Source organism: Triturus cristatus, chromosome 4_1, assembly GCF_964204655.1.
Source record: "Triturus cristatus chromosome 4_1, aTriCri1.1, whole genome shotgun sequence".
Classification (NCBI taxonomy): Eukaryota; Metazoa; Chordata; class Amphibia; order Caudata; family Salamandridae; genus Triturus; species Triturus cristatus.
In genome coordinates, this window is record NC_140585.1 from 1,126,333,149 (window position 1) to 1,126,346,257 (window position 13,109).

The 13,109-nt window shown below is 47.3% G+C and overlaps 1 protein-coding gene across 1 annotated transcript in view; it reads left to right on the forward strand.

Annotated features, from left to right (window-relative positions):
• LOC146856138 (uncharacterized) overlaps positions 1-13,109 on the forward strand; it is a 187,035-nt gene that overhangs the window by 96,620 nt on the left and 77,306 nt on the right. The window lies entirely within an intron of this gene.

The following is a 13,109-nucleotide window of genomic DNA, read 5'->3' on the forward strand; positions in this document are numbered from 1 at the left end:
ATGCCCTGACTTGGGTATGGGTTGTTGGAGCTACCCAGTCCAGGATGGCCTGGATCTTGGGTTGTAAGGGTTGTACCTGGTCTCCACCAACAAGGTGGCCTAAGTACACCACAGTGCCCTGCCCTATCTGGCATTTGGATGCCTTGATAGTGAGGCCTGCAGCTTGCAGAGCATCTAAAGCCTTCCCAAGGTGGATCAGGTGATGCTGCCAGGTGGAACTAAAGACAGCAATATCATCAAGATAAGCTGCACTAAAGGACTCCAAACCAGCCAGGACATGGTTCACCAACCTCTGGAAGGTGGCAGGGGCATTCTTTAACCCAAAGGGTATCACAGTGAACTGATAATGCCCATCAGGTGTGGAGAATGCTGTTTTCTCTTTTGCACCTGGGGCCATGCCAATCTGCCAGTACCCTGCAGTTAAGTCAAAGGTACTGAGAAATGTGGCTGCCCCTAATTTATCTATCAGCTCATCTGCTCTTGGAATAGGGTGAGCATCTGTCTTGGTGACAGAGTTGAGCCCTCTGTAGTCCACACAGAACCTCATCTCTCTCTTTCCACCCTGTGGATGAGTTTTGGGGACCAGAACCACTGGGCTAGCCCAGGGGCTCTCAGAGGTTCAATAACCCCTACCTCCAGCATCTTGATGACTTCAGCTTTGATGCTTTCCTTGACTTGGTCTGACTGACGATAGATTTTGTTTTTGACAGGTGCACTGTCACCAGTGTCCACATCATGGGTACACCAGTTTGTCAGACCAGGGGTCAGGGAAAAGAGGCCAGCATACTGTTGCAACACTTGCTTGCAGTCAGTCTGCTGTTGGGCACAGAGGGTGTCTGAAAAGACTACACCATCTACTGACCCATCTTGTGGGCTGTAGGAGAGGAGATCAGGGAGAGGTTCACTCTGCTTCCTGTTCCTCATCAGTCACCATCAGCATGGTGATGTCAGCCCTGTCATTGTAGATTTTAAGGCGGTTCACATTGATAACCCTTTTGGGTGTCCTGCTAATGCCGAGGTCAACTAAGTAGGTGACCTCACTCTTTTTTTTCTAGGATAGGGTAAGGGCCACTCCATCTATCTTCCAGTGCCCTTGGTGCCACTGGCTCCAAAACCCACACCTGTTGCCTAGGTTGAAATTCAACCAGTGCAACTTGTTGGTCAAACCAGTGCTTCTGAAGCTCCTCGCTGGCCTCAATATTTTTGGATGCCTTTTCCATGTACTCATCCATTCTGGACCTTAGGCCAAGCACATAGTCCACTATGTCTTGTTTGGGCTCTTGGAGAGGCCTCTCCCAGCCCTCCTTTACAAGACAAAGTGGTCCCCTCACAGGATGGCCAAACAGAAGTTCAAAGGGTGAGAAACCTACTCCCTTCTGTGGCACCTCTCTGTAAGCGAAAAGCAGGCATGGCAACAGGACATCCCATCTCCTCTTGAGTTTTTCAGGGAGTCCTATGATCATGCCTTTCAATGTCTTGTTAAATCTCTCAACAAGGCCACTGGTTTGTGGATGGTAGGGTGTAGTAAACTTGTACTGCACTCCACACTCCTTCCACATGTGCTTCAGGTAAGCAGACATGAAGTTGGAACCTCTGTCTGAAACCACCTCCTTAGGAAACCCTACCCTGGTGAAGACACCCAAGAGGGCCTTGGCTACTGCAGGGGCTGTAGTAGTCCTAAATGGAATTGCTTCAGGGTACCTAGTAGCATGATCCACTACTACTAGAATGAATTTGTTCCCTGAGGCTGTGGGAGGTTCAAGTGGACCCACAATGTCCACACCTACCCTTTCAAAGGGCACCCCCACCACTGGTAGTGGAATTAGGGGGCCTTTGGGTGGCCACCTGTCTTGCCACTGGCTTGACAGGTAACACAGAAGCTGACAAACTCCTTCACCTTTTGGTGCATCTGGGGCCAGTAAAAGTGATTAACTAGCCTTTCCCAAGTTTTGGTTTGCCCCAGATGTCCAGCTAGGGGGATGTCATGAGCCAAAGTTAGGAGGAACTCCCTGTACTTCTGTGGCACTACCACCCTCCTGGGGGTTCCAGGAGTGGGGTTTCTTGCCCCAGCATACAGTAATCCCTCTTCCCAATAAGCTCTGCTTCTGAAACAAGTTGCTGCCTAGGGCTTTCAAGAGTGGGATAGTCTTGCTGACCCTGGCACAGCTCTTCCCTAGTGGGTCTCCCTGGGCCCAAGAGTTCAACCTAGTAAGGGTCTAACTCCATGGGCTCAGTTCCCTCTGTGGTGTCCAAGTCCTCTACCTGTGGAGAGGGGTCCTGAGTGGTTTGCTGTACAGAAGCTGTTCCCCCAGTCTTCTTGCCTTTTCTCTTGGTTGGTTGGGCCATACTTTCAGGCTCCAAACCTACTTTTTCACCCTTTCTCTTGCTCTGTGCTCTGGTTTGCACACACACCTATTCAGGGATATCCAGCATGGCTGAATGGGTTTTCAACTCAACTTCATCCCAGGCTGAGGTTTCCAGATTATTTTCTAGCAGACATGCAGCTGGTAACTTCTGAGAGACCACTACCTGTTTCAGGTCAATAACCCCTCCCCAGCCTAATGTCACCATAGCCATTGGATGATTAGTGGTAACACTGTCAGCATTGGTGACTAGGTAGATTTTCCCAATCATGTATTGCTCAGGGGAAACCAGTGTGTCTCTCACCATAGTGACACTGGCACCTGTATCCCTCATAGCTTCTGTTCTAGTTCCATTAACCCAGGGGTACTGTAAATACTTCTTTAAGTTGGGTGGCCACACAGCTACAGTGGCAAACTCAACTTCCCCTTCTGAAACTAGAACTGCTTCAATGTGCATCTGATTTGCTCTGGGCACACTGTTGATCCCGTCTGTAGACTTGCCACCCCAGGTGTAGCTGTACTGGGTGCCTTAGGGGCTTTGTTGTGGGGGCACGATTTATCTGCAGTTAAGTGTCCCAACTTCTTGCAGTTGTTACACCAGGCCTTTGAGGGATCATAGTTCTTCCCCCTATAGGGTTGAGGCACATACGGAGTAGTTTGGGACCCACGCCACTGAACAGGTTTGGGGCCCTTTGGAAGACTCAGACTTTTTATCTTGGGGATTCTCACCACCTTTCCCCTCGGGAGGTTTTGAAACCACCTTCTTCTGGTCACCCCCAGTGGCTGTCCTTGTCACCCTAGTCTTGACCCAGTTTCTGCCTTCTTTCCCAATTCTTGGGGAGAAATTAGACCTAGGTCTACCAAATGCTGATGCAACTTTTCATTTGTGCAATTACTTAATATATGTACCTTCATAAACAAATTGTAAAGTCCTGTAAAATCATGCACATTATGTCCAGCTAACCAACCATCAAGTGTCTTTACTGAGTAGTCTACGAAGTCAATCCAGGACTGGGTCTGGGTTTTGTGAGCCCCCTTGAATCTAATTATATACTCCTCAGTGGTGAGCCCAAACCCCTCAATCAGAGTCTTCTTCATGAGGTCATAGGACCCTGCATCTGGCCCAGAGAGGGTCAGAAGCCTGTCTCTGCAGTTACCAGAGAACGGTTCCCACAGGAGTGCCCCCAGAGAGGTTTCTTTACTCTTCTCATTTCACAAGCCCTTTCAAAGGCTGTGAACCGCTTGGTGATGTCATCACCTTCCTCAAATTTATGGACAATCCCTTTGGGGATTTTAGGATCAGAAGTTTCCCCCCTATCCTTAGTTTTAGTATTTCTGCCACCATTGATGATTGCTAAACCCATCTCCTTTCTTTCTTTCTCTAGAGCCAGGAGTCTGGACTCTAGATCCAATCTTTTGGCCAGCTTTGCTAGAAAGCTGTCCTCTTCACTGGAGGGTCCCCCAGTGAGTTCCCTGGTACCTGGTCCACCTAAGTGGTCTCTAGGTTCCCAGAGGTTGATTTTTAAAGTCAAGGGTATGGTAGCCCTCTCCTCCCTAAGGATTACTGGAGGGGGGTAATTATCCTCCTCATCCTCCTCCCAGTCCTCATCTGACTGGTCATCACCATGTTCGGATGGATGGTCCTTATCATACTCAGCTACGAGCTCCTGGAGCCCTAGTTTGGTTGGATGCAGGCCCATTGGTACATTTTTAAGTTTGCATAGCGACCTCAATTCCTTAAAAGACAAGTGTAAGTAAGGTGTGAGGTCGAGCTCCTCCACCAGGTCCTGCATGGTATTATTTTCACTAATAGCTGGGTTTCTTTGAGACATTCTAACCTGACAATTCTAACCCTCTACCCTTTACTAGTGACTTTTATTCTTCTAAAATTCTAAGGGGACTTAAGCAAGGCCTTGACAAGACTTTTAGTATTTTGGAAAGACCAATCAGAATTCTAAAGGCAATTTTAAGAGTTCTGTTGTGTGATCAGATGGTAACCAAGTAGTCCAACAAATGCAAGTTTGTATCCCACCGCTGATCCACCAATGTAAGAAAGTGGCTCTGTATATACTGTTCCCAAATAGGTACAGTGTGCACAGAGTCCACAGTCCCCAGAGGTTTGGTAGAGGCTAAAGTTAGATATAACCTTACTCTCTAAAGTGGTAGCTTGGTCGAGCAGTAAGGCAGTATCAGAGGACAGTGTAAAGCATTTGTTGTACACACTCAGTCAGCAAATGGTCTCACACACTCAAGAACTGAACTCTACGCCAATGGTTTTGTATCAAAATATATAGTTGTTTTATTTTAGAACCAACAATAGGTATCAACATATACTTTCTCAGAATGAGATGCTTTAGATAAATAATTTCAATAGGCAATAGACTTTGGAATGCAATAGATACAGTTGTTGCACTAGGCAACACAATTTCAAACACAATTATACATTGAGCTCAATGGGAATTTCTAGTTAAATGCAATTGATTACTTTTTGGGTTACTTTTCTTACCACAGGACTGGATCCTAAATTCAGTCCTGGGACATCTCCTGTAAACAGTTGAGTAAAAACGTTTTGGTTACAGTTGTGATTTTTAAGGAATATTATTGTATTTTAAAAGTTGACACTTTAAAACTTTTTCACATAGAATCACCAATGTTATCCTATGGAAGGAAATTCACATAGCAGGTAAGTGGGGTTATCGTTACTTTTTCTAACTCAGTGTTGGATCCTGGATCCAGCACTGGTGCATCTCCTGTAAACAGTTGAAAGAATGAGTTTTTGTTATACAGGCGATTTTTAACGAATATTTGAAAGTTTGCAAAATCGACACTTAGAAGAACTTCTGGCAAGAACCAGGCAATGTTATCCTACGGAGGAAAATCAAGTTAGCGGTAAGTACGGTTGTAATTACTTTGCAGGGTCAGTTCTGGGTACCAAGATCCAGCACTGGGATCTCTCCTGATAGCAGGTGAGTAAATTTGTTTTCGTTATTCGGCTCTTTTTAGATGAATATTTTAAAGTTGCAAAACTCGACACTTAGAAGAATTTCCAAGTGAAACCAGTCCATGTTACCCTAGGGAAGAAAAGTGAGTTATCGGCTTTTGGGTAAGTAGTTAGGGTTCTGGGCATAGACTCAGGGGTCTCCTAGGGTCAGGTAGGTACAGTTGTTACACCCTCAGCGGCACAGGGGCCGCCGGGTGCACAGTGAGTTAGGCCCAATGTTATCCTATGGGAGGCAGGGGGCCTTTGGTTGATGGCTGCTGGCTAGCAGGCCACGCGGCTGTGGGAGCTGAGCTCCTGGTCACTTGCTCAGGGCAAATGGGGAAGTGGATTAGAGTAGAGGTTGCACTGACAGGGGCACTCGGGCCGCTGGGTGCAGGGTGCTTTTGAGCCGTCGGGCGCTCAATGGATTTCAATGGAGAAGCTCAAGGACGAACAAAGGCTGCAAGCTCAGGGACGAAGATTCTTCAGGTGCGACCACCACTTCGAGAGGTAAGTTGGGAAGCTGGAGGATAGGTAGGCACCCAAGAGTTGGGCACAGGGGGCCGCAGGGCGCCGGGTGCAGGGTTGCCTTTTGGCGTCGGGAAATCTTACCCAATGCTGGTCGCGGTTGGAGAGGTCCCTGGTTCTGAGGCTGCAGGTGTCGTCAGGAGCTTCGAGGTGGTTCCTTGGGTGCTGGATTCGGGGTCACAGTCGCGGGGGGGATGTCCTCGTGGTCTTTGTTCACTCCGGCACAGGCCAGGCTTGGCGGCTGCAGAGTGTGCAGGAGTCGCGGTTCCTGGCTGATGCCAGGGGCTTGTTACTTGCTTTGAGCAGTACCACTGCTCGTGGGAGTCCCAGTTAGTTAGAGTCACAAGGCAGTCAGGTCCTCCGGGGTTTTTGAGGTTGATGACCACTAGAGATGCCAGGGTTTAGCAGGAGCAGGTTCAAGGGTCGACAGGCCTGTAGGGCTGGGGCCAAATCAGTTGGTGTCTTCCTCTTGTTAGCAGCTGCACGACAGGTCTTCTTGTTTCTTGATCTTCTTGCTTGTTTCGGAATCTGGATCTGAGGAAGGAAGGTTCAGGGTGCCCTTAAATACTAAATTTAGGGGCGTTATAGGTAGGTAAAGAGCAGGGACCAATGGGTCCCTTCCCTGGGGTGGGTACACCCCCTATCCTGCCACTCTCCTGTGGGAGGGGGGCAGTAGCCTAGTCCTGATTGGGCAGGGCTCCCCATCTTCAAGATGGCGAGAGCCCGGAGATGTGCTTCACCTCGCCTCCCCCACCTGAGGGTTGGGAGAGGCTGGCACACCCCGTTTCCTTCCTTGAGGTTTCCCGCCAGTCTTCCCGCCAAAGTGGGGATCAGAACCGATAGGGGCCAGTTGCTGAGTACAGCAAGTGGCCTGGAGAAGCTCACAAATGCCTTTGAAGCTTCCCCTGCCCATTCCGGGGGAGGAGACCTAGCACCTCGCCCAGGTTGTGCATTGTTGCAGGCCCAGGAGAGCGGATGGCTCTCTACCCAGGGTCCAGCAACATGTCTGCTGTGTGGCAGACTAGGCAGCCCCTCAGACAAGACTTGGAATGTAGGTTAGGTTCAGGGGGCAACTCTAAGTTGCCCTCTGTCGTGCATTGTACATTAAATCCCACACTGGCATCAGTGCGGGTTTAATGTGCTGAGAAGTTTGATACCAAACTTCTAAGTCTTCAGTGTTGCCATCATGGTGCTGACGAGTTCGTGTTGACGACCTCCCAGCACCATATACTCTTAATGGCAGCAATGCACTTACAGTGCCCAGGAATGGACCTGGGTACTGTAGGGGCACAGGGCTCATGCACCTGTACCCACACTACTGGCATAGGGCACCCAGCTAGAGAGTTGACTGAGGTATGCCAGGGTGTGTGTTGTGGGCATAGAACACAGGGATGTGTGCCATGTCGACTCTCTGTTTAGTTCTGCACCAAGACACTCAGCCTGCAGAGGCAGTGTGTGTCAGGGTACAGGGCCTCTAAGGGTGGCACAATAAGTGCTGCAGCCCTTAGGGGCCTTCTCTGGTCACAAGGCCCTGGGTACAGTGTATCATTTACCAGGGGCTGACATGTGGCCAGAGATGCCAATTGGGTTTAGGCTTCAACACAGTTTTAGGGAAGGAACATAGGCCCTGGGTACCTGATTGGCAACAGCCCAGGGCACACTGAGTCAAAGTACATCAGCAATTCAGCAAAAAGTGGGAGCATACCATGCAAGAAAGATGGCACTTTCTCACAGTTGCCCAAGCTTTCTCACCTATATTATTGTCTAGTGAGGGATCCTTGGTATTTTTAAAATGTGGAGCATTCACCAGCCTCCAGAACACAACACTATTACCGGTTCTTGCTGCCTGGTTAAGATCCCCCCCCAAATTTCCTCCTTCCCGTCCTTTTCTCTATTCCGACAGGCTAGCTTGTTTGCGGACCTCAATGCCTTTATTTGATCTGGGTTTCTAGGGCTGGTTTTTAGAGCATACATCAACGCCTTCCGTGTTTTAGTACAAGGGGCATTAAACCAACCTTTGAAAGCTTCTCGTTTGAACCCTTTTGGGCACATAAGAGCCATTTTTACATTCGCTAGAATGCCACAAAAGGTCGTTAACATTTTCCCTGGCTCGGTATCTGGTTCGAGACATAATAATATATTACTCCTTGCACTTTGTACAATGGCCGAGCTCAGTCTAGGTTTATCAGTATTGGCCAACTTTATATGTATTCCATTTCTTCTTGCCACGAAGGGAGTACCAACGTTTTGTGTGCAAGAAGAATTTTCTAAGGATACCTTTAACTGCAGTGATAGAATAGCATGGTCACTATAACTTGTGAATTGGTTTCGAGACCTAGTGTCCCTTTCACTAATTGGGGTAGTGAGTAATATATAGTCAATAGTTGACTCTACCCCATTTCTCTGAAAGGTTTCCGTCGGGTTACCTGTTGAAGGCTCTGGGTCATATGTCATTTCCATATTTCTGGAGGATAATATCCTATTTAAGGTGTCACCATATTCATTATGAGTGAAGTGATGTAGGGGTTCACACTCGAATCCTCTACCCCACACACAGGGAATGCGTTATATTTACAGGAGTGTATATAGAAATCCCCCAACCAGATGATATTGGGTGCCTCATTTCTAGTATTTCCAGTGATATGATCAAGCGCCTTGTCGACCTCCCCGACAATAGAATGAATATTTGGACCAAACTCATTATTATATATGTTAATCAAGATCCACATACCTTCCTGTTTTGTCTCAAATATAAGGATGTGAAAATTTGCGTTAACGGGGATAAACTTTATTATCTTTCCCGGGAAATTATTTGGGATTAGAGTCAAGATACCCCCCTTTACCCTCCCTGATACCGCAGGATTAGCTGGACTTTGGAAAGATCGATAACCGTTTAGAAATATTGGCTCCGTGGACCAGGTTTCCTGAAAACATAAAGCATCATGGTCCTGCCAAATTTCTATCCAATTGTTGTCTCCCAATTTTGAGGTGATCACAGCCACGTTCCACGTTCCACGATGCTATCTTAAGCTGCTCTTTTGTTAACCGCCCTTGTGAAATGGTTGGATGTGGGCTCTCTCTGATAACAGGGGGTGGAATGACATAGCTTTCACAATTTGCTGGTTGGTTCGTACTCTAATTATGTAGTCAATCACATGCCTCAAGGTCAGACAAGGGTGCAAATCTATTTCCCAAGGTTATATCTGGGAACCCAAAATAGCCCTCTGGTCTCTGGTCCCTTCCTTACCTGGCCATCCCTCCAGGGGCAGTTTTTCCTTGATGCCAACCAGAGCGGGGGTCTATAAAAATAGCCTATTGGTAACACAATTATCTGGGATCCCTTTGGTGGAGCTCTCCCTAAAGACTCTAAAAGATATCTGACAACAGCTTCGTCGTCAAAGTTTGACTACACAGTCTCCTTCCAATTCTTTCCCCGCGGAACCTATGCAGGGTATCCTTCTTGCCATAATCAAACGGCTTGAAAAATTCCTGCAACAACCCCCTACCTCTCCCAGTTTCTGCGTCAGCCAATGTAAAGATTTGATCATCAATTGGCCTGTTGACTCCAATTGGCCCTCCCTCAGCCCTGGTACAACCCCTAACACTAATACCATTGTGCAGCCACCGGGGGAAGATGTAAAAACTGTGATCCAAGCGCCCTATATCCAGTGATCGGTCTTTCTGTCCTTTGATTATCAGACTGGCCACCCTCCCCCTTCCACAGCCCACCATGCCCCCTAGATACTATATCAGGCCTTAGGGTCCGGTAGGTTCTTGCATCCTCTACTCGTTCAGATGTTGCAGCAAAGGCTGATGTTGTACAGCTATATCAGAATGTATCCCCGTACGGTTGTTTATATTGTCAGGATTGTCAGAGTCGCGATGTGACAAGTTAGCCCTTTCAGTAGGCACAATCTCAGTGTGTAGGCAGTTCATAGGCGCGGCCGTTCTGTGCGACTGTACTTGAATTCGAGTCTCATTTCCCGAACTTGACACCGGCCTGGCAGACAATAGCTCTAATACAGGTGCACTACATGTGCATTGAGTTTCTAGGGCTGCCAACTTCTCTTCAATCCGGGTTAGTTTTGATAATATCGGATTTAACATAGCGGACACCAGGGTTTCAAATCTCAGCCACATATCCTCAGTTAACATGGGGCTCTGCTGTCATACTTTCTCCACCTGGTGTGTCATGCTCCCCTACTAGTTCTTCTCCCCCCTTTGCTTTCGCTTGTCTGGGGGGTTTTGCCGGTTTTTAGGTCTCGCTGAGCCAAAGGCTCGAAGAGACATTTTATATGTGGGATTTTCAAAGTGCTACCCACAGTTTTGGCTGGCCTAAACCTTGAGTGCACGATCACATGCAGGTGCACAGCAGCTCCCACTCCCCCCTCCCTTCTCTATAGTTTTGGCTCCTTTGTTTTTTATTACACCCTCCCTTCTCTCCCCGCTGTTTTCACACTACCCCCTCCCTTCTAATCAGTTTCCTTTCGGCTCCCTTGATCGCGTCTCCGATCACTTTAACTACTTCAAATGCAGCACGCACCCCTGCTTTCACTTTTGCCGTGTCTCGGCGCTTTTATGTCTTATGTTTCTACAGTCACCCCGCCTCTCGATCTGGGATTGAGGTACTATTTTTCCTTTTTTGGCATTTTTTTAATAGTGCTAATTCAAGCCGACCCGAAAGTATCAGTGCTTTACATGAGCACCAGTTACATTACACAAGTTCACATTCGTTGTTTTTCTTCTTTAAAGAGGAGAATAAGTGATTTGCCCAGGATCATAATGTGAAACCGACCTTGCTCGCCAGTTCCATAGTCGTCAGCTTTGTTGGCACTCTATGTGTTGTATATAAGCATAATTTGCACCCGCTTTCATATTTAAAACACGGGCAACACGCTTTATTTTTGATCATGGCACCCGCGTTCCTGTATTTGCTTCTTAAATACCTGCACATAACTATTTTAATGCACGGGCGCCATGCTTTGTTGGAGCACGGCACCCGCTTTTTTATATTTATAAAAGTGTGGGTTACACATTAAGCAATTGCTCTTAGGTTTCGTTTTGCTTGTCAGCAGGTTGGGGAGTGGGTGAGTACCATGCAGACAGAGGGTTAATGCTCGCAGCTGTGGGTAGTCGGGGTCTCTCAGCCCACCTTAATCATACAATTAAACTTCCTTCCATCGCCGCGCAGCTACCTCTCTTCAGGGACACGAGTCCAAGGTTTAAAGCCGGCATTTCTTTCCCATAAATCACAATCGCACTAGCTGTGATTTATTGGGATTCTACAAATATATTTAATTTCTATGAAAATATGAGTGCTACAAAAGGGCTGTGGTAATATAATGGTGCCGCTGATGTGATTCCTGAATGATTGGTGTTTGTGTTTGCCTATCTGCCGTTTGGTATTCCATTCATACATTTCCACTAATCTTTCACTGCATGCAGCAAATGCGAGCATGGAAGTTGCATTTCTTCGTTTTATATAAAACTAAAAGAATGTTAGATAAAACTCATTTGTTAATAAGCATTTGCAATGCAATAGGTCTCGCATTTACGCGAGTTTAAGCTATTGGCATTGTAAATGACAATGCCTTTTATTTATGTTTTATAAACCAAAATATAAATAAAAGGCATTGTCATTTACAATGCCAAAGGCTCAAACTCGCATAAATGCGAGACCTATTGCATTGCAAATGCTTGTTGGTTCTGTGGGCCACCTCCCCTTTTCCTCTTGCCTGGATGCCCATTGTTAATTCCCGGGGGCTTTTTCGCCCCTATAATCCTAGCTGATGTTCTTTTTGATAATTGTGCGGGATCTTGCTGCTCTGATACCCCTCCGGTACGGAATTCCATTTCTGCTTCCTGAATTAATGAGGGAGATTGCGTCTCAGCAGTATGCACGATTTCAACCCCCAGAGCGACACCTGCCTGCAGCACAGGGTCCAGAGATAAACGGCGTTGTGTCAGTTCAATTTCATGGTTCAAAACTGTTGTGGCTCTGGTTAAAAAAAAGAGTCAAGGGTTCCCACAATTCCACCTCCCAAGCGGTCGTTCGGGGTCTTGCGCTTAATCATTTTACTCCTCTTGAAACGGACTATAGAGGTTAAACAGCAAACTGCATACAGCAAACAGACAAATAAAAAGGGTTAAAATATACAGAACAGGGGTCGGTACCTGTGCGTGGGGTAACGATATCAGATGTCAAAGGGGAGGGGGGGCAGCCCAGCCACCTCCGGGCGTGGACGGGCCTGCCCTTGGCCCGGGCTTTGCCTGGGCACGCCCCCGCGCGCGTCCCGCGTTGCGGGCCAGCGCCTCGTTCCTATAGAACGTCCGCGCTAGGGCTGCTGGTGGTTGTGGTCCCTTTGATGCTATGTGCAGTCCGTGTGTCAGGGCAAAACAGCGGGAGGCCAAGAGCGTTTTGGGCGGCCACCAGTGGTCCGAATAATCAATGTGTAAATATGTGCTTCCTAAAGCAGAGCCTTTGCAAACGTTGCTGCAAAGTGCAGTCTTTAGGCTCCTGGAAATGCCTGTGTTTCCTCAGTAAAAATGTCCATATTATTATTTCTAACCAATCTAACTCTGCCTCTGACACGGGGGTCCAGTCTTTGTGGTGTTCTTGGTGTGCAGTATTTGTTCATCTGTAAGTGGCCAGGCATGAGACCTCTCTTCCATGGCATCCAGGGAGATGAGAGTAGCGCCAGCTCAGCCTGCTGTCAGTGCCAGGGACACCCAAGTCAGTGCTGGGTTAGCTTCTGGCCTGTGTGTTTATTGCTTTGCCTTCATATTTCTTTATTGGACAGGCTTGCTTTAACAGCAAATGTAGTTCATATTTGAGTGATGTCTGCTATTGGGGCACTGGGAGTGATAGCTGTGTCTCTGGTGTTGGTTAGTTGATGTGTGTGTCATACCATTGATGCTATGTTTCTAAAATTCTATTGTGTTTTTCCAGAAATCTGAAGCGGTTCCATGTCTAGTGGGAATAGTCAATCGTGCCCTGTTTTGTTTCCTGTAAATTGTAAATTGTGAAAAATCGCGAAGGATAAAACCAAGATTAAATAAACTACTCAGACCTGTCCTCGAGGAACTTGAGAACTCTTGTTTTCCTCTGTGTGTAATTGTAAACTAGGGGGCAGATGTACTATTTCCTGCTCCCAAAATACTGGTCGCAATTGTGACCAGTATTTTTGCAGCAGTACAGAATTTGGAGAACCAACCTTTGTACTAATAGTTCCAAGTTG